Source organism: Kogia breviceps, chromosome X, assembly GCF_026419965.1.
Source record: "Kogia breviceps isolate mKogBre1 chromosome X, mKogBre1 haplotype 1, whole genome shotgun sequence".
Lineage (NCBI taxonomy): Eukaryota > Metazoa > Chordata > Mammalia > Artiodactyla > Physeteridae > Kogia > Kogia breviceps.
In genome coordinates, this window is record NC_081330.1 from 25,886,318 (window position 1) to 25,913,176 (window position 26,859).

Here is a 26,859-nt window from a genome sequence, read left to right on the forward strand (position 1 = left end):
GAAAGAGATATACTCTGAGTCCTTTGAATCCATTCTGATCATCAATAAGAAAGCAAAGCAGTTTCCCAAGAAATAGTACTGTCAGCAGTATCAAACAGTTTTAGAAGGGAGTGTTTCCTGAGTATCAAAGACTGAATATTTCAGAGGTAAATACTGATAAACGTAACTTCTATTCGTCCTAGGAAAGCCTAGGACTCTGAAAAAATACATCTTAAAAGGATGGTATTAGCCTTTTGACACTTGACCTTATATTCTGCCAGTTGCAGAATCAATCAATGATGTTAGGAAGATGCTCATGGCTGGGATTCCTAGGACCTGGATTCTAGTCCTGTCTCTCCACTTCCTGCCTGGGTGATCTTGGGTTAATTTCCCCCTTCTATGAAACTCAATTTTATCATCTATAAAGTTAGAAGACAAAATTTTATTGTATGAGTGTGATTTCCGAAGCAGGATGTTGCCTGCCATTGCAAAAGCATTGGTAGCATAATTATACCTTTTCAAGCTAAATTAGCTCCAAGCTTTCCCTTCCACAGTGTTACATGGTGAACAGGCATGTCAGATTATTACCGTGTCGGCTCTCAGTGAAGTGAGTGATTTCTATTTATTGTCATTTTCACCCTCTCTTCAAGTGTCCTAACAAAACCTGACATTGTTCCTCTAGGTGCCATTTGAAATGACCCAGTATCCATAGCCTGCCCATTCTGACCAGGGCCTATATGTGTACTTTCCCCCACCCCAAAGCCTTTCAAGGTAGCCACTGTCCTGTCCCACTCATTCCAGAGCTACATAGCTCTATTCAAAGTTTACTTAAGCTGCCATTTCCTCAAAAGGCAGGGATAGATTAATGAGCTGGTGGGAGTGAGGACTCTACTCTGGATGAAAGAGTTATGAGCAATATGTCCTGTCCCTAATCCTAAATGTGGATAAAAATTGGGGGAGTAGAAAATAGATATGAAAATGCTAATGAATAATTAAAGAGTGTGCATCTTTATTATGGTCTTGAGAGCAATAAAATATTTTCACTTTTATGGTCAGTAATTAACCCAAATGCTAAATAATGATAATGATGATGATGATGATGATGATGATGAGTATGATGAATTCTCATATCCAGAAAGAAAAGTCCATCTGATCCAAAGTACTGGGTGTTTCAGGTTTGCTGAAACCCAAATGATTTATTTTGGTTATAAAAAGGTTACTAATCCATAAAATTTTGTTAAACAGCTCTGACTGATAAAACTTGGCACAGCACGATGATGATGTGTGCCTTGGTTTAAAATGCTCATTTTTATTTTTCCTTTTTATTCGTCAGCAACCAAACTGAGTCTCCTGCTTTCAGAGCATATGACTTCTGGTAAGCTCTGAGTATTCTGGAAAATTGATTTTTCCTGGGCATATTGCTGCTAGTGCCTCGTGCTGATGAATGACCCTGCTAGTGAAACACAATTTCTTCTAAATCAACAAATAGTTGTTATAAAGGCTCTAAGTCTTACTCTATTCCTGCAACAAAAGCTTCCACCTCCTGCTCATTAATCCTTGTAAGTGAGAGTCAAACAATGGGGAAAATTCCAATAAACTCTCTTCTTTTCTTAACTATTTTCTAGTTATTTCCTAAAATTCTGAGGAGGGGGCTCAATTCTGAGGAAAGAATGGTGAGATTTAATGTGGGACAGGATCATTCAAGTGCCAGCAGAAGTGTCCTCTCATTAGGATATGTCATCCATAAGCTTGTTAAATTGTGCTTGATGAAGGAAGGGAGGGAAGATATGGGGGAGGGAAGGAGCAAGGGAAAAAGGAAAGAAAGGGGGAAGATTAATGTTCAGGGAGCATCTTGTGATTGTTGGCTTGGATCTGCATAAAGACGAGTCATTCTTGTTGGATTCAAAGGACAAAAGCGTTTCTTTGTAGTGTGTTCTTTCTTGGCTGTGACCATACCGGTGTTTCACTGTTTTGAGATTACATTAAAGGAGAATCATTATTATTATTATTATTATATCAGTCCTAGGCCAAATGACAGAAACAATTAGAGATCGTGGGGAAATTGTTGAAATTAGAAACCCCCAAACCTAGTGTCTCAGTCTATTCAGGCTGTTATAACAAAGTACTAAAAACTGGGTGGCTTATAAACAACAGACATTTACTTCTCACAGTTCTGGAGTCTAAAAATCTGAGATAGGGTGCCAGCATGGTTAAGTCCTGATGAAATCCTTCTTCCCAGCTGCAGACTGCTGACTTCTTCTTGTAACCTCACATGACAGAGAGCAGAAAGGGGGAGGAAGCCCTCTTCTGACTTTTACAAGGGCACAAATTCAGTAGTGAGGCTTCCAACCTCATGATCTTATCTAATCCTAATTAACTCCCAAAGGCTCCACCTCCTAATATCATCACACTGGGGGAGAGGGTTTCATCATATGACTTTTGGAGAGGGGATACAAATATTCAGCCCACAACATTCCACCACTGGCCCCCCCAAATTCATGTCCTTCTCACATGCAAAATATTCCATCCCATAGCCCCCAAAGTTAACTTGGTCCAGCATCAACTCTAAAGTCTAAAGTTCAAGGTCTCATCTAAATAACATCTAAATCAGATATAGATGGGCCTTAGGTACAATTCATCCTGAGGCAATATTCTTCCCCAGATGTGAACATGTGAAACCAAACAAGATATACAAAATGAAACCAAAATACAGTGGTGGGACAGGCATAGAATAAATATTTCCATTCCAAAGGGAGAAATAGGAAAGAAGAAAGGGGTGACAGGTTCCCAGCAAGTTCAAAACCTAGGCAAACTTCATGAGATCTTGAGGTACAAAGATAATCCTCTTTGGCTCCATAGTCTGCCCTCCAGGCCCACCTTTGGACCCACTGGGATAGCAGTCCTGCCCCCACAACTTTGCCAGGCAGGGGTTATGCTACAGGGCTCTGCTGGACCACCTCACCCGTAGCCTGTTGAAAGCAAAGCAATTGTCCCATCTTTTCAAACTGAGGAGGCAGCCCTGATGATCTCTGAATCACCTTCGGGCTCATTCTTTCCTCGTCTTAAAGAATAGTATACTTTTTCAGCCAAATAACTCCTGTCTTATAAAATCCAAGAAGTCCAACAGCCTCCCTTCCTTCCTTCCCATCTTCTCCCACTTCACTTCAAACTGGCAGTTTTCTAACTGGGGTTACTGATTATGACTATGGCTCACACCCCTACTAATCTCCTTGCCAAAGGGGCCTTCGGTCCCCCCCCCCTTAGTCTTCTCATCCAAAAATGTTTTCCCATTTTTTGCAACATGGGTAGGCTGAGAATTTTCCAAATCTTTAAGTTCTAGTTACATTTTGCTTAACAATTCTATCTTTAAATCATTTCTCTCTTCTCACATTTTACTATTAGCATTCAAGAGGAGAAAGCTGTATCTTCAACACTTTGCTTAGAAATCTTTTCAGTTAAATATCCAATTTCATTGCTCACAAGTTCTACCTTCCACAAAACACTAGTACGTGAACACAATGCAGCCAAGTTCTTTGCTGCTTTATAATAAGGATCAGCTTTCCTCTAGTTTTCAATGTTTCTCATTTCCATCTGAGAACTCATCATAATGGCCTTTATCATCCGTATTTCTACCAACATTCTGTTCATAATTACATATTCTCTGAGAAGATGGAAGCTTTCTCTATAGCACTCCTCCTTTCTTTCTGAGCTCTCACCAGAACTGCCTTTTAAATTCCCTTCATGGCTATATTGGCTTCCTTTAGCATGTACTTCATATAAACAACAGAAATTTATTTCTCACAGTTCTCACAGGCTTAAAGTCTGCAATTCAGGTGCCAGCATGGTCAAATTCTGGTTAGAACCTTCTGCTAAGTTACAGTCAACTGACTTCTCACTGTATCCTCACATGGCCGAGAGCAGAGACGGGGAATGAGCTCTCTTAAGATTCTTTTTTTTTTTTAATTGGAATATATTTGCTTTACCATGTTGTATTAGTTTCTGCTATACAACAAAGTGAATCAGCTATATGTATACATATATCCCTCCTTTTTGGATTTCCTTCCCATTTAGGTCACCACAGAGGATTGGAGATTCTTAAAAGGGCACTAATTCCATTCATGAAGTGTCCACCCTCATGACCTCATCCAATCCTAATTACCACCCAAAGATCCCATCCCCTAATACTATCATATTGGGAGGTGGGGTCTCACCATATGAGTTTTGGAGGGACACAAACATTCAGTTTACTATACCAAACCACCATCATCTCTTGCTAGAGTTAACATGGTAGTCTCTTAATTGGTCTCCTTGCTCTCATCCTTGTCCTTGTACCTGAAACCTATTCTTAACAGAGTTGCATGAAAAACCCTTTTATAATATAAATCAGATTATGCCTCTTCCCTGTTCAAAGCACTACACTGGTTGATTGTCAAACATGAATAAAATCAATAATCCTTTAGTATCTGTCCAGTTTCACCTCTTTAACCCTACTTCTTTACATTCTTTTCTTCCTCAATAAGCATCTGTCACATTTCCCTTGTTGCATATTTCCCCTCAGTGCATTTGCATGTAATGTCTCCTCAGATAAAGGCAGCATCCATACTTGCACTTGATTCAAGCCTCTGTTCAAGTGTCACTTTCTTGGAGAGGCCTTTCTGACCACTCTATCTAAAGTAGTACCTCCTTCACTCTCCATTCTCTAAGTATCCTTTTTTTTTTTTTTTTTTTAAAGAAGATAGAATTTATTAGAGTGAAGGGTCGCTGCCAGAACAGTGGGCTGACTTCCTATTCCAAACATGTGCTATTAGTCAGTTTTTATAGCCAGAGAACAAAGGAATGGTCTGAGGTGAAAATTTCATTTTTTAAATATCCTTTTGTTTTTCTTCTAGCACTCATTAATATGTAACAGGCACATATAACATAACATAACAACATATGCATTCAATACATAGTTACTGAGTATTGGTTGAATGGATAATACAAAAAAAGAGCACACAAAGAAATGAAGCAAAAGAGTGAAATAGTGAACTAAAGGGCCAACTTGCAGAATTTTACCAGAAGAGAGTATAAAGGGATAAAGAGATGCCATATCAAAGAAAGATTTGTAAAACAAATCTATAAATTTCAATATCTTACAAATCAAAGTTCCAGATAGAGGAAATAGGAGTAAAATAATATTTTTAGGAAAATAATTAGATAATTAGAATTTTCCACAAATGGAGAAAGACTTGAATGCTTGAAAGAACACTGAATATCCTTCAGGACATGTCAAAAAAATGTAACAAATAATAAGCCCACACAGAGATACATTGTGATGCTATTTCAAAAATGTTAAATACCTAGGAATAAATCTAAGCAGAAGAATGACAAATCTGTAAAAAATACAGAAATTTAGTAAATAATATCAATGGATACCTGCATATACTGAGAGCTTCTACCATGATCTTGCAAAGAAATATTCACATTTTATCATTTCTATTCCTCTGCTTAATTTGGACTTAATTTTATCTTTTCTTTTAGTTTCCTAAGGTAGAAACTTAGATTATTATTTTTAAATCTTTCTTTTTATCTAATATATGCATTCAATCCTATAAACTTCCCTCTATACACTGCTTTTGCTGGATCCCACAAATTTTGAAAAGTTGTATCTTAATTTTCATTTAGTTAAAAATATTTTTGAAATTTCTCTTGAGACCTTGTCTTTGATCCAAGTGTTATTCAGATGCTTATTGTTTAATCTTTAAATATTTTGGGATTTCCCAGCTATTCTAATGCTATTGATTTCTAATTTAATTCCATGTGGTTTTAGAGCATATATTGTATAATTTCTATTATTTTAAATCTGTTTTATGGCCAAGAATATGTTATATCTTGGTGAATATTCCATGTGAGCTAGAGAAGAATGTTTTCTTCTGCTGTTGAATGAAGTAGTCTAGAGATATCAATTAGATCCAGTTTATTGATGGCTGTTCAGTTCAACTATGTCCTTACTAATTTTCTGCTTGTTGAATCTGTCAACTTACTGGTAGAGGGGTGTTAAAACATCCAATTGTAATAGTGAATTCACCTATTTCTCCTTAAAGTTTTATTAGTTTTTATCTAACATATTTTTGCCACTGTGTTGTTAGATGGATATGCATTAAGGATTGTTATATCTTTTTGGAGAATTGACTCCTTTATCATTATGTAATGCCTCTCTTTATCCCTGATAATTTTCTTTCCAGCTTTATTGAAATATAATTGACGTAACCTTGTGTAAGTTTAAGGTGTACAAGCGTTGATTGGATACTTATATATTGTAATATGATTACCACCATAGCCTTAGCTAATACCTCCATCACGTCACATAATTATCATTTCTTTTCTGTGGTGAGAACATTTAAGATCCACTCTCTTAGCAACTTTCAAGTATATAATAGAGTACTGTTAACCATAATCACAATACTGTGCATTTGATCCACAGAAGTTAATCTTGTAACTACAAGTTTGTACCCTTTGATCAATATCTCCCTCATTTCCTCCACTCCTCTAGCCCCTCATGGCCACCATTCTACTCTGTTTCTATGTGTTAGGCTTTCATAGATCTCACATGTAAGGGATATCATATAATATTTGTCCTTCTCTATCTGAATTATTACACTTAGCATAATACCCTCCAAGTCCATCCGTGTTGTCACAAAAGGTAGGATTCCTTCCTTTATTGTGGCTGAATAGTATTCCATTGTGTGTGTGTACATATATATCCACATATAATATATATGTACACATATATATTATATATATCTAGTACATTTTCTTTATCCATTCATCCATTGAAAGGGACTTAGGTTGTTTCCATATCTTGGCTATTGTCAATAATGCTGCAATAAATGTGGGAGAACAGATATCTCTTCAAAGTCCTGATTTCATTTCCTTTGGATATATACCCATAAGTAGGACTGCTGGATCATAGGGTAGTTCTATCTTTATTTTTTGAGAAACCTTCATACTGGTTTCCATAGTGGCTGTACTAATTTACATTCCTACCGACAGTGTACAAAGGTTCCCTTTTCTCCACATTCTCACTACCACTTTTTAGCTCTTATCTTTTTGAAGATAGCCATTCTAACATGTGTGAAGTGACATCTCATTGTGGTTTTAATTTGAATTTGCCTGGTGCTTAGTGATGTTGAATATCTTTTCATGTACCTAATGGCTATTTATATGTCTTTGGAAAAATGTTTATTCACTTCTGTCAATTTTTTAATTGGATTTGTTTTTTGCTGTTTTGTTGTATGGGTTCTTATCAGATATATGGTTTGCAGTTATTTTCTCCCATTCTGTAGGTTGCCTTCTCATTTTGCTTTTTGTTTTGCCATGCAGAAGCTTTTTAATTTGATGTAGTTCAAATTATTTTTACCTTTGTTGCTTACGCTTTTGGTATCATATCTAAAAAAGCATTATCAAGACCAATGTCAAGGAACTTTTCTCACATGTTTTCTTCTAGGGCTATTATGATTTCAAGACTTAGAGTAAATTTAATCCATTTTGAGTTAGTTAGTTTTTCTGAGTGGTGTAAGATAGGGGTCCAGTTTCATTTTTCTGGATGTGGTTATCTAGTTTTCCCAACACTATTTATTGAAGAGACTGCCCTTTCCCAATTGAGTGTTCTTGGCTTCCTTGGCAAATATTAGTTGATCTCATATATGCAGGGTGGGAGAGTTATTTCTCAAACTTGATTCTGTTATAGTGGTCTGTATGTCTGTTTTTATGCCAGTGCCATAGTTTTATTACTATTGCTTTGTAGTCTAGTGTGAAATCAGGAAGTGTGATGCTTCCAGCTTTGTTCTTTTTCAGGACTGCTTTGGCTATTTGGGGTCTTGTGTGGTTCCATACAAATTTTAGGATTGTTTTTTTCTATCTCTGTGAAAAATGCCATTGGAATTTGTTAGGGATTGCACTGAATTTACAGATGGCTTTGTGTAGTATGGACATTTTAACAATATTAATACCTCCAATCCATGAACATGGGATTCCTTTCCATCTGTGTCTTCTTTGATTTCTTTCAACAGAGTTATGCATGAGGAGGCTGCAATCAAGCTGCAACTGGGCATGTAGTCATCCGGGGAAGGAGGGTTGGCTTCCAAGTTCATTGACATAGTTGTTGGAAGGCCTCAGTTCCTCACCTTGTAGGTCTCTCTATAGGTTTCTTAAGTGTCCTCATAACATGGCAGCTGGCTTCCCCCAGAACATTCTTTAGCATAGAATATTTTTCAGAGTACATGTTTTCTTTTTCTATAATAATACATATGGTATATAAAAATTCCTTTGGAGAATGAAGAATGTTAAAACCAGATAATAAATAATGGAATCTGTCTCATAAAAAATGAATACAGCCTGTCAGGTATTAAGTTTTTTATTTAACACTTATTGCATGCTAAGGCTAAGATGATGTATTACGGGGAAATATAGTTTATTGTACATAATTTGTTGTCTCCCCAACCCCTTTTTACTCCTCTCCCAATTGTATAGCACCATGCACTCTAGGTAGGATTTAATTTAGGTGGGATCCATGGGTGAAACCTAATTGGCCAAAGGCAATTATTTCAGTCACAGGGATTGATTCAGGGAAAGGCATCTGAATTAAGTTAATACTTTCAAGGAGAATATCATGGAAATTTGATCAGTGTTTAGGAGAGACTATAGAAAACATTCCTTGAACTCTCCTACACCTAGAAACTCATTATGAGTTGAATAGTACAATCAAAATCTAGAGGACAGTTTTTGGTAGTTTCCTCTGGACTCTGTGTGAGGTAATAAGCTGTTTGCAGTAAGGCTTTTTAATAGTGAAATGTGTTACCCTTCTTCCACTCTTAAGGGTTTGAGAAGCTGCACATCTCTTTCCATTGGTTTTATATGATACTTACAAATTTATCTAATTAATTGCCCTGCTTTGTACATTATCTTGCTCAGCTCCATAAAATGTGGTCATAGAATGCTAATTGTGACCAAACCAAGGAGGAGGAGGACCCTAGAATATGCGTGAAATAAGCTTTTAAGGACTGATGTGGCTATATTTGTGACAGGAAGGTGAGGAGGCAATATTTCCAATTCAAATTTGAATGAAACTTGCTGGGAAATCAGCTGCTCATTGGTGTCTTTGCAGATCTACACTGCTTATTTAAGTGTGGCATTAGGAAACTCATCCTCCAAAACAATGGAAAAATAAGAACCGATGGCCCTCTCAACAACAACAACAACAAACTGAAGGAAGCTAAAAATTGAGTTATCAGCCATTTACTAAAGTAATGAGTTCATATCACTCCGGAGGCCTTTCTTATTTGGATATTTAGGAACACATGCATACTATTTCCAGATTGAAGTTGGAGTATTTACAATCAAATATTTTCCTGTTGCTGTTGAGTGGGTAAGAACTAACTGGCATCTAACCATCTGTTTTGGCTTTATTATATCAGTATTATTCTTCTCATATCATTATTTACAATGTTTCCACTGAATTATGAAAGCTTATTTGGCATGTTATCATAGCAACAATTATGAACACCCTATCCCCTCCAAACAAAGACTCATAAGGATGGGGAAAATGTTGATTACAAACAAAAAAAGAAGCTTGATTTTCTAAAGATACAATGCTGTTATTTCCATCGAAGACATATGGAAATGCCACCTGCCTTAAACTGATAGTTTAATAAGTATCTACCAAGCTAGTAAGCTATTAGAGAGAAATTAATAACATCCCACTAGGGAAAAACATATTTTTCTGTGCTAATTTCTGTTGTATGAAGATCTAAAGGAGGTCTTAGGTAATACTTGTGGACCACGATTAACTTGGTGATATTGGAACAACCATTGCACTACATGTTCTCTTAGTATTGCTTCTTTGAACAAACCTGACTACTAGACTCAAACTTGATCTGGGAATTGCACGGTGTCCATGCCTAAATAGCACCATTCACCCTGATTTACTACTTTATATCTTCTAGAAGAAGCTGCCATCTAGTATAGCACTAGAGAAATACTAAGGATTATCACATTACCATAGGTCCTCTTAAAAACAGCCTGGTTACCCCAAACTATGCTGTGAACAAGTAGATATTTTTAAGAAGCTGTCTTGATAGCTTAAGATGAATTTTTACCAACCAGAGATTAATTACCCTAGGATGAATGCCTAAATGGATCAACAAGGTTAGATATCAAGAGTGAGTGGCAAAGTTTTAGCTTCAAGGTGAAAATTTGATTAGTTCAGTTAGTAAGCACTATGGTGTGAAACATTTCTTTGTGTCATTCATTCTACAGGTGGAACTATAGAATTCTAGAGGGGTCAGTGCAGCTGATCACTCCCATGAAAAATACCCATTAGGTCAGGAGAGAGACATACCCTCAAAAATGGTTTTTACTATGAGAAAACTATCCAAGAAAAAATAACCCATAAAGACATTTTTCTCTTTTACTCCTTAGCACAGAAGCGTTTGTCTGATCAAAGGGGGAAAAGTACACAGTAGAAATGGAAGAGAAAGCAGATAAGTTGGGATAAAGGGAAAGTAGAAACATCTCAAATCAAGGAAGGGGATAACTGCATTATGTAGCATGTACTGATTTCTGTTTTCAAGCTCTCAACATGATGTCACTGAACAAGGAGTTGGGAAGAGATGCATGGCTGCACACCCTTATATAGTATTTCCACTGCATAGACACAAGAGATGTACATGACCTCAAGAGCATAGATCACAGTAAAAATATTGCAGGATAATTATAAAGTTATAAATTTTGAGTATTTATTTTCTTTGTTTTTAATATAATTTAATTATAAATTTACATAATGTATATTTTAAAATAATAACTGTGCTTTATACTTGGCTTGTAAAATATTGAAAATTTAATAATAGGCTCTCCTAAACCCATACAAGAGAGTTCTAGCAAACCACTGGTTGTAGTAAATAGAGCAGGACTAGTGAAATTTTTAAAACAGTTATTATATTTGAGGAAATAGGTAAACTCCCTTACCAAGACCATTTTCTTCATTCTCAATATTAGGTAGCTCATCCTCAATTTTGGAAGGAGAGCTTCAGGGGAAAATGTAAAATATGAATTAGACTATACAAATGGGAAGTCTGTTTTGACATACCATTTGGGAGTTGGTAACTCAATGTTTTCTTAGAGATTAACATCTAGAATATTAATCTCACAAAAGGTTGAAGAAATCCCAAGGTCTGTTCTGGGGCATAATTCTCAAAACAGAATAAGAAAACAAGAGTGTAAATCAGTGGTCTGAATAGTTTTAAAAATATTTTTCTGTTGCTAAAAGAACAACAATAATGTGCTTGGAAACTTTTCATTTCTTTATCTTTTAAGTTTCAAAGCACATGCACAGGCGTGGGTGAGGAGCCTGGAACCATACCTATCAGGGTTCTGCAGAACTACTCAAATAGATAGGTAAGAACGTTAGAAAACGTCTATATAAGGAGGCCTCTTAAAGCTTGCTTAACATAGCTTGTGACTGATGGGAGTCAAACACCACATATCCAGAAGTATTAAAGACACAGTTATAGTTCATAATTTATTATCCACATGCACATAAACATATTGCTGTTGTCACAGAACATTTACCTGCAGTAAGTCTAGCAGTGGAAAAGAGAGAACACTTGCTTAATCAGTAGGCTGATGTTTTGCAGACAAACTGCTCCATAATTCTGACTACAGTTTCACACTTATATGTGGGTCAGTGCGTATACACCCTCACCCCATACGAAGTACTTGCAGTAACTAGATCATAGATTTGGAATCAGTGGACTACATCATCTTCCCATAATAGGCACTTTAACTAATCGAGGCAACCTTTCTCACTTACTTCAAGACCACCCCAAGATCTTGCTCAACACAGTTGTTAGGGCAGCTACAGAAAATCAGAATTGGCATCCCAGCTGAAACCCATGTATTCTCTATGGACCAGGAAATCTTTCAGGTCACATTCAGCTATAATGTCTTAGCTCAGCACAAATGTCAACCTCATCTTTTCAATTCTTACTGCTATTATTTTACTCTCTCTTTCCTAGCCTGCATTACTTAAAGAAACAAGCAAACAAATACAAATATTTGAATCTCTAAATATTTACAGAGAAGAAAATAAAAGAAACTAAATTCATTAATTTCCCAGCAGAACATACAGAACATTTTATATGGTGCTAAGGTCTACTCAAGATTAATAGTTGGAGAAAAAATTGGAATCACTTCCTCTACCTGCTTCCCCTAGTCTGCAAAAAAAGAATAGGGTACATTCATTTCACTCATGGTGGTAGAGTTCCTAAATTGAATAATCACAGAAGGCCAGTTGCCAAGGACTTATTGCATGCTTATAGAAAAAATTTTAGGAATGCCCTATGCATGGGTGATTGTAAATTGGCTATGGGGTTTAATTAAGGGGTTTTCATTTTATCATCTAAACAACTGGGATTTGGGATTAGCAGTTGCTGTCTGTTCACATCAGTAACTGGCAGTGATTCTTCTAATCATACAAGGACATATTATTGTGCATATATTGTGCATTGCAAGATGGTGTTCCCAATAAAAAGTGACAAGAGGTTTCTGAACTCAGCATCTGTCACCCAGAACACATGGATATCCAGAATACATATATAGTTTATTTATAAAATATCTTCATTCCAAGGAGACCTTATTATTTATTTTTGAGAAGCTAATAAAATCTAAAGCAAGCAACCAACCAGACTTTACTTTCTCAATATCCCAAGGGCGTTTTTGGAAAACAACCATTCTTTAATCATCATACAGTAGTTTTTGACTATGTAGCTATGTCCACATAACAACTGAAATATTTTAGAAGCAGAATAAAAATTACAGAGTCAGTGTTTAGCTGAAGTAGTCCATTTACATAGGATTCTCATCTAACATTTCTCTGAAATTTTCCTTTTGTCTCAATGCTTATTGTTGCATCTTACTATTTTCTGGCATCTGTGTGTATGCTATCAATATACATTTTACCAAAATGGTAGTACTGATTTATAGATTGGATACAAAATATAAACACGATATAACTAGCTAGCTGGCATTTGACAGAAAGATTTGCTTAATATATTTGAGAAGTATTTTCCATGGAACATCAGCCCTTAATATTGTTGTTCATTTTACAAATATTTAAAGTGCCTAATAGGTGCCAGGCAAGGCATTGGATATGGGGATGTAGCAATGAACAACAGACATAATCTCTGCTCTTGCAGAAGTTTCAAGGTCCTGTGGGGAACAGGTGATGTATAATATAGACGTCTTGTGTAGATACAGAATTCATGTTGGCATATTTAAGTCTCTAAGAAGTTCTACAATAAGGAACAATCAAACAACAACAATGACAAGACCTGTTGCTTAACTGGTTGTTTCTCAAGCCAATTCAAATGAAACAAGTGGTCTGAAGAACCCACACTAGGGCAACTGCATGAAAAAAAAAATGGAGTCAGGTAAAAAGACCAGGAAATTCAATCTAGTTTTAGTATTAAGTATACTTTATTCTTTGAAAAATGTAATAGATGCCAGATTCTATAATAATCAGAATGTCTGAATTTATGGATAGCAGTTTATTCTGTACATACATGGACATAAGCTACAAGAGGAAGCTACTATCAGCTATCAGCTATGAGCTCCAGGAATCACTAAGGCCTGAAACATGTTGTATAGCAATACAAATTCTGTGCAAAGGCCTTTAGCTGGACTGTTCTTGCTGGAGGGCTTGATAGATCTCCTCCCCCAACTGGTAGCCAAACACAATCTTGGTGTCCCTTTTCCACAGTGGTTAATTATATTTTTAAGCCTCGACCATAAATAGGCAAATAGTAGTAAGGGAATTTTTTTGTAACCCACAAATGTCCTAATGCCCTGGCTGGACATCAATCTTATGTAAACTGAATGTCCCTAGGCCTCATAAGCTTAACAGTACAAATGAAGTCACATTGACATCTATGCCCAAATTAGACTGACTCATTGCTTCCACTTGGCTATATGGTCCATCCCATGGAGAATTTCTTGAGGTTTCTGGGATGGCATTGGGACTCAATTTCTTTTTCTTTTTCTTATTTTTTTTTGGCAAATCAGTCAGAGTCAATGTTCACTCCACAACTGCTGACATTCCTGGCTTCGCCTGCACACAGTTACTTCAGCACACTCGTGCCTTACTGCTGTCTGTAGCCAGCACGGTCTTTCCAGCTGAACTGAACTTTTCAATTCCAAGAATATGCTATGCTTCTCTCAACTTTAGGCCTTGTCAACTTGCTACTTCCTCAATTTGAAATATATTTTATTCAAATCTCATGTCAAGTGTAACTTATTGGAGAAAGCATTAATTGACTATAAATGAGAGTTAGGGGTCCCTCCTATGTGCTCATGTAGCATACTGTACTTATTCATATTGTAGCACTTATCACATTATTTTAATAATCTATTGGGAGAGAAGTAGGTAAACAGCAAGAACCTTATGGAGAGAGAGTAAGTCTTTTTTTATCTGTGTGCCTTGAGACTTGACATAGGGCCTTGCACATAACAGGACTTTTTTATAGGAGGGTTTGTAGCTGTCCTTATGCCATTCAACAGATATTCTAGTTATAACAAGGCTATAGATGAGCCAATCTTGATTATCAGTTTTCAAACTGAAGTTATACATACCAACTCTCTTTCCTTATTTCTCATATATAAAATATCACTGTATAACGTACCCCAGGCAATTCTGTGACAGAGAATGATCTATTGACTTATTCTATTCCTTTAGGCACTCAGAGTCCTCATTCTGAGCTTTGACTGCCTGAAGCCTCCCACAGTTTTACCAGGTCATCCTAGACATTGCTTTACACTCTGGATTTTCCTTCCCTATCATTTGTTTTCTGTCCTCAGTCTTATTTCCTTAGAACACTGCTTTCTGCTAAGTTGCTACTGACTCAATCAAAGTCCTTATAAAAGCACATTTTGGGACTTCCCTGGTGGCACAGTGGTTAAGAATCCGCCTGCCAATGCAGGGGACATGGGTTCATGCCCTGGTCTGAGAAGATCCCACATGCCGTGGAGCAACTAAGCCCATGTGCCACAACTATTGAGCCTGTGCTCTAGAGCCCACGAGCCACAACTACTGAGTCCATGTGCCACAACTACTGAAGCCCATGCGCCACACACACAAAAAAGCACATTTTAATTAACTTGTGGGAGGAAGAAATTTTTAATATTCATGATTAAGGAGGGCATATGTCCAATCTTTTTTCTTTTTACAGCTGGTGATAAGAAATGAACAGACTAGGGTAATAGTCTGTACCAGGCCTTGCAGTGGTCAACATATCACACTTCACAGTGGCTTGCTTCACCACTTTAATGTCAAATAACTCTCATTCTGACCCTGGGGCAAATGATAAGACCCTCAAACTAAGTTATATAGGTGGTACACAGGCATCCCTCTAGAAATCAAGCCTCCTTGCCCCCAACCCAGCCCTCATTACTGCTCCTTACTTCTTCCATACACAGTATCACCAGCAATCAAAGAGCCAGGGTCTCTGCATAATTTAAAGCAAATGAGGCTTCTGATTGTGAGATACTCAGCTGCGGTTGGTGTGAGAGGACTACTCCCCTGTTTCAATGACTAACCTACTGAGCTATGCTTGATGACAATGCAGGGTGAAAAAGAAAAGGAAATGGTGGGAGACAGAATCTTTGCAGAAAATGAGCTAGTGCAACTAAATAAAAAACGTCATATCACAGGAGGAAGATTAGGCATGAGAGCTGAGAGCAAGACAGGTAGAAGGTGAGGAGAGAAGGAGGAAGAAACTGAGACAGAGAGAGGAAGACAAAGTGAGAGGAGGAGAGGGAGAGGAGTGGGAGGGGGAGAGAGAGAGAGGGAGGGAAGGGAGGGAGAGGGAGAGAGAGAAATTGAAAACTATGAATAAACAATTAGAAAAAAAATGAAGGGCTGGAATTATGCCAAGATCACTAACTGTATAGAAGAGCCAAGAGGACTTCAAACTACACCCTGTGAACCAAATCTAGCCAGCTGTCTGCTTTTGCAAATAACATTTTATCAGAATAAACCACAGTCAATGCTTTACATATTGTCTATGGCTGTTTTAGTGCTACAATGGTAAAGTAGAGTAGTTGTGTCAGTGGTCTTGTAGCCCACTACATAAAATATTTAGCCTAAAATATTTACTCTTTGGTGCTTTCAGAAAAATTTTGCTCCATTCAGGAAAAGAAAATTGGAAAAATAGTTCATTTTCTCCAGTGATGGGGATTGAGTCCCAGCAGCAGGCCCATGGGCTCCACTTTGGGCACTTCACAACCTAAAAGAGAGGAACACGCAATCTTTGTGCTTTTAGAGTGGGGAAGAGGTGGTGTGTTGTAAACCCTTTTAAGTGATTTAGCAGTCTAACCTAAGTAAAGAATCTGCAAATCTGTGCTAAATTATTTCTGGTGGCAGTTCAGATATTGGTGAGTGCTCTGCTGATGAAGCCCTTGCATGTATACTTTTCAGATGGCAAACTCCACTTGAGCCTTTCCAGAAAGACTATGCCATACATTCTGAACTCTTCTGGCTGCCAAGGTCTTTTTCAATTTTGATGACCCTGAACAGACAGACTATGGGTTACATAAAAGTACATTTAAAAAAATATTTCTAAAAGTTCATGGCCATTTGGGTTTATTTAGATGTGAAAAAAATATTACTAACTGTATCTTGGTTCCACAGAATTCTTATGTCTCATGATTTTAAGTATTTTGCTCCTGGTGGATACAACAGGGTTTTGTATGTTTGTGTGTGTGTGTGTGTGTGTGTGTGTGTGTGTGTGTGTGTGTGTGTGTGTGTGTGTGTGTGTTTCACCATTTATACCTGTTTGGAGGTCATTGATGGATTTGGATGTTTTGAATATCTTTTTGTCTTCCTTGCTAGTTCAGAATTTTTCTCCTTATCTATTAAAATCTTATACTTTTAGCAAAGAAAAAATTCAAGCTTCCTTCTTTATCAAAGTTGCCACAAATGTATAAATGAATGACTAGAAATTTAGAAAAGTCAAGAAAGATAATGTTCATATTTAAGCACCAATTAAGTACTGTTAGTCAACTAACTATAAAAAGGAAGTACTAGAGACCTTCAAGATGGCAAAAGAGTAAGATGTGGAGATCACCTTCCTCCCCACGAATACATCAGAAATACATCTATATGTGGAACAACTCCTACAGAACACCTACTGAATGCTGGCAGAAGACCTCAGATCCCCCAAAAGGCAAGAAACTCCCCACATATCTGGGTACAGCAAAAGAAAAAAGAAAAAACAGAGACAAAAGAATAGGGATGGTACCTGCACCACTGGGAGGGAGCTGTGAAGGAGGAAAAGTTTCCACACACTAGGAAGCCCCTTCACTGATGGAGATGGGGAGTAACGGGGAGAAGCTTCAGAGCCACGGAGGAGAGTGCAGCAACAGGGGTGCAGAGGGCAAAGTGGAGATATTCCCGCACAGAGGATCTGTGCGACCAGCACTCACCAGACTGAGAAGCTTGTCTGCTCACCAGCCAGGGTGGATGGGGGCTGGGAGCTGAGGCTCAGGCTTCCGAGGTCAGATCTCAGGGATAGGACTGGGGTTGGCTGCATGAACACAGCCTGAAGGGGGCTAGTGTGCCACAGGTAGCTGCAAGGGAATCCAGGAAAACGTCTGGAACTGCCTAAGAGGCAAGAGACCATAGTATCAGGGTGCGCAAGGAGAGGGGATTCAGAGCCCCATCTAAATGAGCTCCAGAGAAGGGCATGAGCTATGGCTACCACTGTGGACCGCGGAGACGGGCATGAAATGTTAAGGCTGCTGCTGCAGCCACCAAGAAGCATGTGTGCAAGCAAAGGTCACTATCCACAACTCGCCTCCTGTGAGCCTGCGCAGCCCACCACTGCCAGGGTCCCGTGATCCAGGGACAACTTCCCTGGGAGAAAACACAGCGCACCTCAGGCCGCTGCAATGTTATGACAGCCTCTGCCACCACAGGCTTGCTCCGCATTCCATACCCCTCCCTCCCCCTGGCCTGAGTGAGCCAGAGTCCCTTAATCAGCTGCCACTTAACCCCGTCTTGTCTGAGCAAAGAACAGATGCCTTCAGGCGACTACATACAGAGGCGGGGCCAAATCCAAAGCTGACCCCCAGGAGCTGTGCGAACAAAGAAGAGAAAGGGAACTCTCTCCCAGCAGTCTCAGGAGCAGCAGATTAAATCTCCAAAATCAACTTGATGTACCCTGCATCTGTGGAATACCTGGATAGACAATGAATCATCCCGAAATTGAGGTGGTGGACTTTGGGAGGAGGATTGATATATATATTTTTCGTTTTTCTCTTTATCTGAGTGTGTATGTATATGCTTCTTCTTTGTGTGATTTTGTCTGTATATCTTTGCTTTTACCATTTGTCATAGGTTTCTGTCTGGTTTATCTTGTTTTTTTTTTCTCGTATAGTTTTTAGCACTTGTTATCATTGGTGAATCTGTTTTTATGGTTTGGTTGCTCTCTTCTTTCTTTCTTTTCTTTTTTATTACTTTTTCTTTTTTATTTTAATAATTTCATTTTTTATTTTAATAATTTTATATGTTTTTGGTTTGTTTCTTTCTTTTTTCTTGCATTTCTTCTGAGTCGTGTGGCTGACAGGGACTAGGTGCTCTGGCTGGGTGTCAGGCCTCAGCCTCTTAGGTGGGAGAATTCAGGACATTGGTCCACCAGAGACCTCCTGGCTCCATGTAATGTCAAATGGCAAAAGCTCTCGCAGAGATCTCCATCTCAACAACAAGACTCAGCTCCACTCAACGACCAGCAAGCTACAGTGCTGGACACCCTATGCCACACAATGAACAAGACAGGAACACAACCCCACCCATTAGCAGAGAGGCTGCCGAAAATAATAATAAGGTCACAGACACCCCAAAACACACCACCAGACGTGGACCTGCCCACCAGAAAGACAAAATCCAGCCTCATCCAGCAGAACACAGGCACGAGTCCCCTCTACTAGGAAGCCTACACCACCCACTGAACCAACCATAGCCACTGGGGGCAGACACCAAAAACAATGGGAACTACAAACCTGCAGCCTGAGAAAAGGAGACCCCAAACACAGTAAGTTAAGCAAAATGAGAAGACAGAGAAACACACAGCAGATGAAGGAGCAAGGTTAAAAACCCACCAGACCAAACAAATGAAGAGGAAAGAAGCAGTCTACCTGAAAAAGAATTCAGAGTAATGCTAGTAAAGATGATCCAAAATCGTGCAAATAGAATGGAGAAAATACAAGAAACGTTTAACACGGACCTAGAAGAACTAAAGAGCAAACAAACAATGATGAACAACACAACAAATGAAATTAAAAATTCACTAAAAGGAATCAATAGCAGAATAACTGAGACAGATAAATGGATAAGTGACCTGGAAGATAAAAATTGTGGAAATAACTACTGTCTGCAGTAGTTAAGAAAAATGAATGAAAAGAATTGAGGACAGTCTCAGAGATCACTGGTACAACATTAAACAAACCAACATTTGAATTATACAGTCCCAGAAGAAGAAGACAAAAATAAAGGGACTGAGAAAATATTTGAAGAGATTATAGTTGAAAACTTCCCTAATATGGGAAAGAAAAGAGTTAATCAAGCCCAGGCAGTGCAGAGATAAACATACAGGATAAATCTGAGGAGAAACACACCAAGACACACATTAATCAAACTATCAAAAATTAAATACAAAGAAAAATATTAAAAGTAGCAAGGGAAAAACAACAAAATAACATACAAGGGAATCCCCACAAGGTTAACAGCTGATCTTTCAACAGAAATTCTTCAAGCCAGAAGGGAGTGGCAGGACATATTTAAAGTGATGAATGGGAAAAACCTACAACCAAGATTACTCTAACCAGCAAGGATCTCATGCAGATTTGACAGGGAAATTAAAACCTTTACAGACAAGCAAAAGCTAAGAGAATTCAGCACCACAAAACCAGCTTTACAACAAAAGCTAAAGGAACTTCTCTAGGCAAGAAACACAAGAGAAGGAAAAGACCTACAATATCAGATCAAAAACAATTAATAAAATGGTCATAGGAACATACATATCAATAATTACCTTAAATATAAATGGATTAAATGCTCCAACCAAAAGACACAGACTGACTGAATGGATAGAAAAACAAGAACCGTATATACGCTATCTACAAGAGACCGACTTCAGGCCTAGGGACACATACAGACTGAAAGCGAGGGGTTGGAAAAAGATATTCCATGCAAATGGAAATCAAAAGAAAGCTGGAGTAGCTATACTCATATCAGATAAAATAGACTTTAAAATAAAGAATGTTGGGCTTCCCTGGTGGCACAGTGGTTGGGAGTCTGCCTGCCGATGCAGGGAACATGGGTTTGTGTCCCCAGTCCAGGAGGATCCCACATGCCGTGGAGCGGCTGGGCGCGTGAGCCATGGCCGCTGAGTCTGCGCGCCCGGAGCCTGTGCTCCGCAACGGGAGAGGCCACAACGGTGAGAGGCCCACGTACCGCAAAAAAAATAAAATAATAAAATAAAATAAAATAAAAATAAAGAATGTTACAAGAGACAAGGAAGGACACAACAAAATGATCAAGGGATCAATCCAAGAAGAAGATATAACAATTATAAATATATATGCACCCAACATAGGAGCACCTGAATACATAAGGCAACTGCTAACAGCTATAAAAGGAAATTGACAGTAACACAATAATAGTGGGGGACTTTAACACCTCACTTACACCAATGGACAGATCATCCAACATGAAAATAAATAAGTAAACAGAAGCTTTAAATGACACTATAGACCAGATAGATTTAATTGATATTTATAGGACATTACATCCAAAAACAACAGAATACACTTTCTTCTCAAGTGCTCATGGAACGTTCTCCAGGATAGATCATATCTTGAGTCACAAATCAAGCCTTGGTAAATTTAAGAAAATTGAACTCATATCAGGTATCTTTTCTGACCACAATGCCATGAGACTACATATAAATTAAAGGAAAAAATCTTTAAAACATACAAACACACGGAGGCTAAACATTATACTACTTAATAACCAAGAGATCACTGAAGAAATTAAAGAGGAAATTAAAAAATACCTAGAAACAAATGACAATGAAAACATGATGACCCAAAACCTATGGGATGCAGCAAAAGCAGTTCTAACTGGGAAGTTTATAGCAATGCAATCCTACATCAAAACACAAGAAACACCTCAAATAGACAATCTAAGCTTACAGCTAAAGCAATTAAAGAAAGAACAAAAATCTCCCAAAGTTAGCAGAAGGAAAGAAATCATAAAAATCAGATTAGAAATAAATGAAAAGGAAATGAAGGAAATAATAGCAAAGATCAATAAAACTAAAAGCTGGTTCTTTGAGAAGATAAAATTGATAAACCATTAGACAGACTCATCAAGAAAAAAAGCGATAAGACTCAAATCAATAGAATTAGAAATGGAAAAGGAGAAGTAACAAGTGACACTGCAGAAATACAAAGGATCATGAGAGATTACTACAATCAACTATCTGCCAATAAAATGGACACTCTGGAAGAAATGGACAAATTCTTAGAAAAGCACAACCTTCTGAGACTGAACCACAGAGAAATAGAAAATATAAACAGACCAGTGGCAAGCACTGAAATTGAAACTGTGATAAAAAATCTTCAAACAAACAAAAGCCCAGGACCAGATGGCTTCACAGGTGAATTCTATCGAACATTTAGAGAAGAGCTAACACCTATCCTTCTCAAACTATTCCAAAATATAGCAGACAGAGGACCACTCCCAAACTCATTCTACGAGGCCAGCATCACCCAGATACCAAAACCAAAGATGTCACAAAGAAAGAAAATTACAAACCAATATCACTGATGAACATAGATGCAAAAATCCTCAACAAAATACTAGCAAACAGAATCCAACAGCACATTAAAAGGTTGATACACCATGATCAAGTGGGGTTTATTCCAGGAATACAAGAATTCTTCAATATACGCAAATCGATCAACGTGATACACCATATCAACAAACTGAAGGAGAAAAACCATATGATCATCCCAATAGATGCATAGAAAGCTTTTGACAAAATTCAACACCCATTTATGATAAAAACCCCCCAGAACGTAGGCATAGAGGGAAATCTCCTCAAGATAATAAAGGGCATATATGACAAACCCGCAGCCAACATCATTCTCAATGGTGAAAAACTGAAACCATTTCCACAAAGATCAGGAACAAGACAAGGTTGCCCACTCTCACCACTACCATTCAACATAGTTTTGGAGGATTTAGCCACAGCAATCACAGAAGAAAAAGAAATAAAAGAATCCCAATCAGAAAAGAAGAAATAAAGCTGTCACTCTTTGCAGATGACATGATACTATACAGAGATAATCCTAAAAATGCTACCAGAAAACTACTAGAGATAATCAATGAATTTAGTAAAGTAGCAGGATACAAAATTAATGCACATAAATCTCTTGCATTCCCATACACTAATGATGAAAACTGTGAAAGAGAAATTAAGGAACACTCTCATTTATCTCTGCAACAAAAAGAATAAAATACCTAGGAATAAACCTACCTAAGAAGACAAAACACCTGTATGCAGAAAACTATAAGACACTGAGGAAAGAAATTGAAGATGATACAAACAGATGGAGAGATATACCATGTTCTTGGTTTGGAAGAATCAACATTGTAAAAATGACTATACTACCCAAAGCAATCTACAGATTCAATGCAAATCCTATCAAACTACCAATTGCATTTTTCACAGAACTAGAACAAAAAGTTTCATAATTTGTATGGAAACACAGAAGAGCCAGAATAGCCAAAGCAATCTTGAGGAAGAAAGCTGGAGCTGCTGGAATCAGGCTCCCGCACTTCAGACAATACTACAGAGCTACAGTAATCAAGAAAGTATGGTACTGGCACAAAAACAGAAATATAGATCTATGGAACAGGATAGAAAGCCCAGAGATAAACCCAGGTACATATGGTCACCTTATTTTTGATAAAGGAGGCAAGAATATACAATGGAGAAAAGACAGCCTCTTCAATAAGTGGGGCTGGGAAAACTGGACAGCTACATGTAAAAGAATGAAATTAGAACAGTCCCTAACACCATACACAAAAATCAACTCAAAATAGATTAAAGACCTAAATGTAAGGCCAGACACTATAAAACTCTTAATAGGAAAACATAGGCCGAGCACTCTATGACATAAATCACAGCAAGATCCTTTTTGACCCACCTCTGAGAGAAATGGAAATAAAACCAAAAATGAAGAAATGGGACCTAATGAAACTTAAAAGCTTTTGCACAGCAAAGGAAACCATAAACAAGATGAAAAGACAACCCTCAGAATGGGAGAAAATATTTGCAAATGAAGCAACTGACAAAGGATTAATCTCCAAAATATATAGGCAGCTCATGCAGCTCAGTATCAAAAAAACAAACCACCCAATCCAAAAGTGGGCAGAAGATCTAAATAGACATTTCTCCAAAGATATACAGTTTGCCAGCAAACACATGAAAGGATGCTCAACATCACTAATCATTAGAGAAATGCAGATCAAAACTACAATGAGGTATCACCTCACACCAGTCAGAATGTCCATCATCAAAAAATATACAATCTATAATGCTGGAGAGGGTGTGAAGAAAAGGGAACCCTCTTGCACTGTTGGTAGCAATGTTAATTCATACAGCCACTATGGAGAACAGTATGGAGATTCCTTAAAAATCTAAAACTAGAACTACCATATGACACAGCAATCCCACTACTGTGCATATGCCCTGAGGAAACCATAATTCAAAAAGAGTCATGTACCACAATGTTCATTGCAGCTCTATTTACAATAGCTAGGACATGGAAGCAACCTAAGTGTCCATCGACAGATGAATGGATAAAGAAGATGAGGTACATGCATACAACAGGATACTACTACTCAGCCATAAAGAAGAAGGAAATAATGCCATTTGAAACATCATGAATGGACGTAGAGATGATCATACTAAGTGAAGTCAGAAAAAGAAAGACAAATACCATATGATATCACTTATTTGTGGAATCTAAAATATGACACAAATGAATATATTTATAAAACAGAAACGGACTCACAGACACAGAGAACAGACTGGTGGTTGCCAAGGGGGAGGGGGTGGGGGAGGGATGGACTGGGAGTGTGGCATTAGCAGATATAAACTGGTATATATAGGATGGATCAACAACAAGGTCCTACTGTAGAGCACAGGGAACTATATTCAATATCCTGTGATAAACCATAATGGAAAAGAATATGAAAAGGAATGTATATGTGTGTACAACTGAATCAGGTGTCCATCAACAGACGAATGGATAAAGACTCATGCACCAAAATGTTCATTGCAGCTCTATTTACAATAGCCAGGACATGGAGGCAACCTAAGTGTCTCAACAGATAAATGGATAAAGAAGATGTGACACATATATATAATGGAATATTACTCAGCCATAAAAAGAAATGAAACTGAGTTATTTGTAGTGAGGTGGATGGACCTGGAGTCTGTCATACAGAGTGAAGTAAGTCAGAAAGAGAAAAACAAATACCATATGCTAACACATATATATGGAATCTAAAAAAAAAACATGGTTCTCATGAGCCTCGGAGCAGGACAGGAATAAAGATGCAGACGTAGAGAATGGACTTGAGGACACGGGGAGGGGGAAGGGTAAGCTGGGACGAAGTGAGAGAGTGGCATGTACTTATATATACTACCAAATGTAAAATAGATAGCTAGTGGGAAGCAGCGGCATAGCACAGGGATATCAGCTCCGTGCTTTGTGACGACCTAGAGGCATGGGATAGGGAGGGGTGTTTAAGATTAAGACTTAAGGAACTTCCCTGGCAGTCCAGTGGTTAAGACTCCATGCTCCCAATGCAGGGGGCACGGGTCTGATCCCTGGTCGGGGAACTAAGATTCCCACATGCCTCACAGCACAGCCAAAAACAAACAAAATAAAACAAAAAGATTAAGACTTAGGGCTTCCCTGGTGGCGCAGTGGTTGAGAGTCTGCCTGCTGATGCAGGGGACACGGGTTCGTGTCCCGGTGCGGGACGATCCCACATGCCGCGGAGTGGCTAGGCCCATGAGCCATGGCTGCTGGGCCTGCGCGTCCGGAGCCTGTGCTCCACAAAGGGAGAGGCCACAACGGTGAGAGGCCCGCATACCACACACACACACAAAAAAGAAGCAAGGAGTTGGGTGACTGTGTATATGATACTTTCAAACATTTTTGGAAAACTAACAAATATAATGAGATTGGCCAGTTGTTCCTAATGTCAATGGACAAAATGGTGAAAGAAAAGGATGAGTTCCGGGATTCATATTCCTAGCTCTAGTGTCACATAAATGACCTAAAGTTTCCATGCATGCCCTGAAGGAGAGCCTTAACGCCTACAGCCAACAGGGCTGAGACTGCTGAAAATAAAATGCAGAATCTCATAAGGAAACTGGCTGAATTACAACTCATGTTGAACTCTCAGCCTCTTAGGGTATCTTGTTAAATTGAGGGCAGTCATTGAGAAAGAATGGGCTCCTATAAGTTGGGATGGGGACATGTGAGAAGACTCTGATGAAACTGGGTACCCTGAGCCTCTAAATCCTGATGAGTCTTCTTTGCCAGTGAAAGAGATCTCCCCACTCTCAGTGGATGTGGTCTCCCCACCTTAGCAGAAGTAGCTTCCCAACCCCCAGCAGAAGCAGCCTCTCCACCCCCAGGGGCAGCAGCATCCCTACCCCCAGTGGTTCAGCCTCTCTACTCCCAGTCTTATTGGCCTTTCCACTCCTGCCTGAGGGAATTAACCCTGCACTGCCTGAAGAAAGTGTAATGGCTTTCCCTGAGGCAGTTGTCACATAAAACAATGCTGATTCTCCTCAGAACCCACCTCTACTATCCTTCTTTGCTTCTACACCTACAACTATACTCAAGTCTCAGGAGGCCCCTGTCAGGTACAAAGTGTCACCCATGAGGAGGTACAATACACTCCAAGAGAACTACTTGAGTTTTCTGATTTATACAAACAAAAATCCAGGGAAATGTGTGGGAATGGATACAGAGGGTGTGAGGTAATGAAACCGAGCAGGACCCTGTGGGGCTCCTGGGCACGAAAGCCTTTCTGTGTCCTCTTCCTTGGATTCCAAAGGGCAGGTTCAAACAGCTGCTAATCAGGGAAGGGAGGGGATGCAGAGACAAGGGTGGAGCAGTCAAGAAACAATAGCTCAGCCTTGGGGCAGGGTCCGGTTCCCCCTCAAGGGATACACATAACAATATCTTTGAGCTCTTCTGCAGAACTAAAACCCCCACCAAATGGAAGATGTTAACTACTTGATGAAGCACTTTTCATTCCAGAGAAGGTCACAGTTCGCCCATCATCACCTGACACCAGATGATCTCTGGATTGAAGGAGTGCGGGCCCTGCACGTACCCAGATCCTCATCAGCAATCCTGCCCCTTGACTATAAAACTCCTCACAAACCATTCCTCCCACCCCGGGGTTGGGACACACCGTTTTGAGGGCATTAGCCTGCTGTGACCCCCTTTGCCTGGCAAAGCAATAAAGCTATTCTTTTCTACTTCATCCAAAACTCTGTCTCCAAGATTTAATTTGGTGTCAGGGTATAGAGGCTGGATTCAGCTTCAACAATGGTGGAAGGAACATAAAGTTGGATCAGGCTGAATTTATTCACATGAGCTCATTAAGCAGAAATTTTGCATTTAATGTTCCAGATTGGGGAGTTAGAGAGGGTTCTAAAGGTTTGGATGGTTGGATGAAACATGGATGAA

The 26,859-nt window shown here is 38.6% G+C and overlaps 1 pseudogene; it reads left to right on the forward strand.

Annotated features, from left to right (window-relative positions):
* Positions 1–1,047: 1,047 nt before the first annotated feature.
* Positions 1,048–26,859, forward strand: part of LOC131748026 (uncharacterized) — a 30,362-nt pseudogene continuing 4,550 nt past the window's right edge.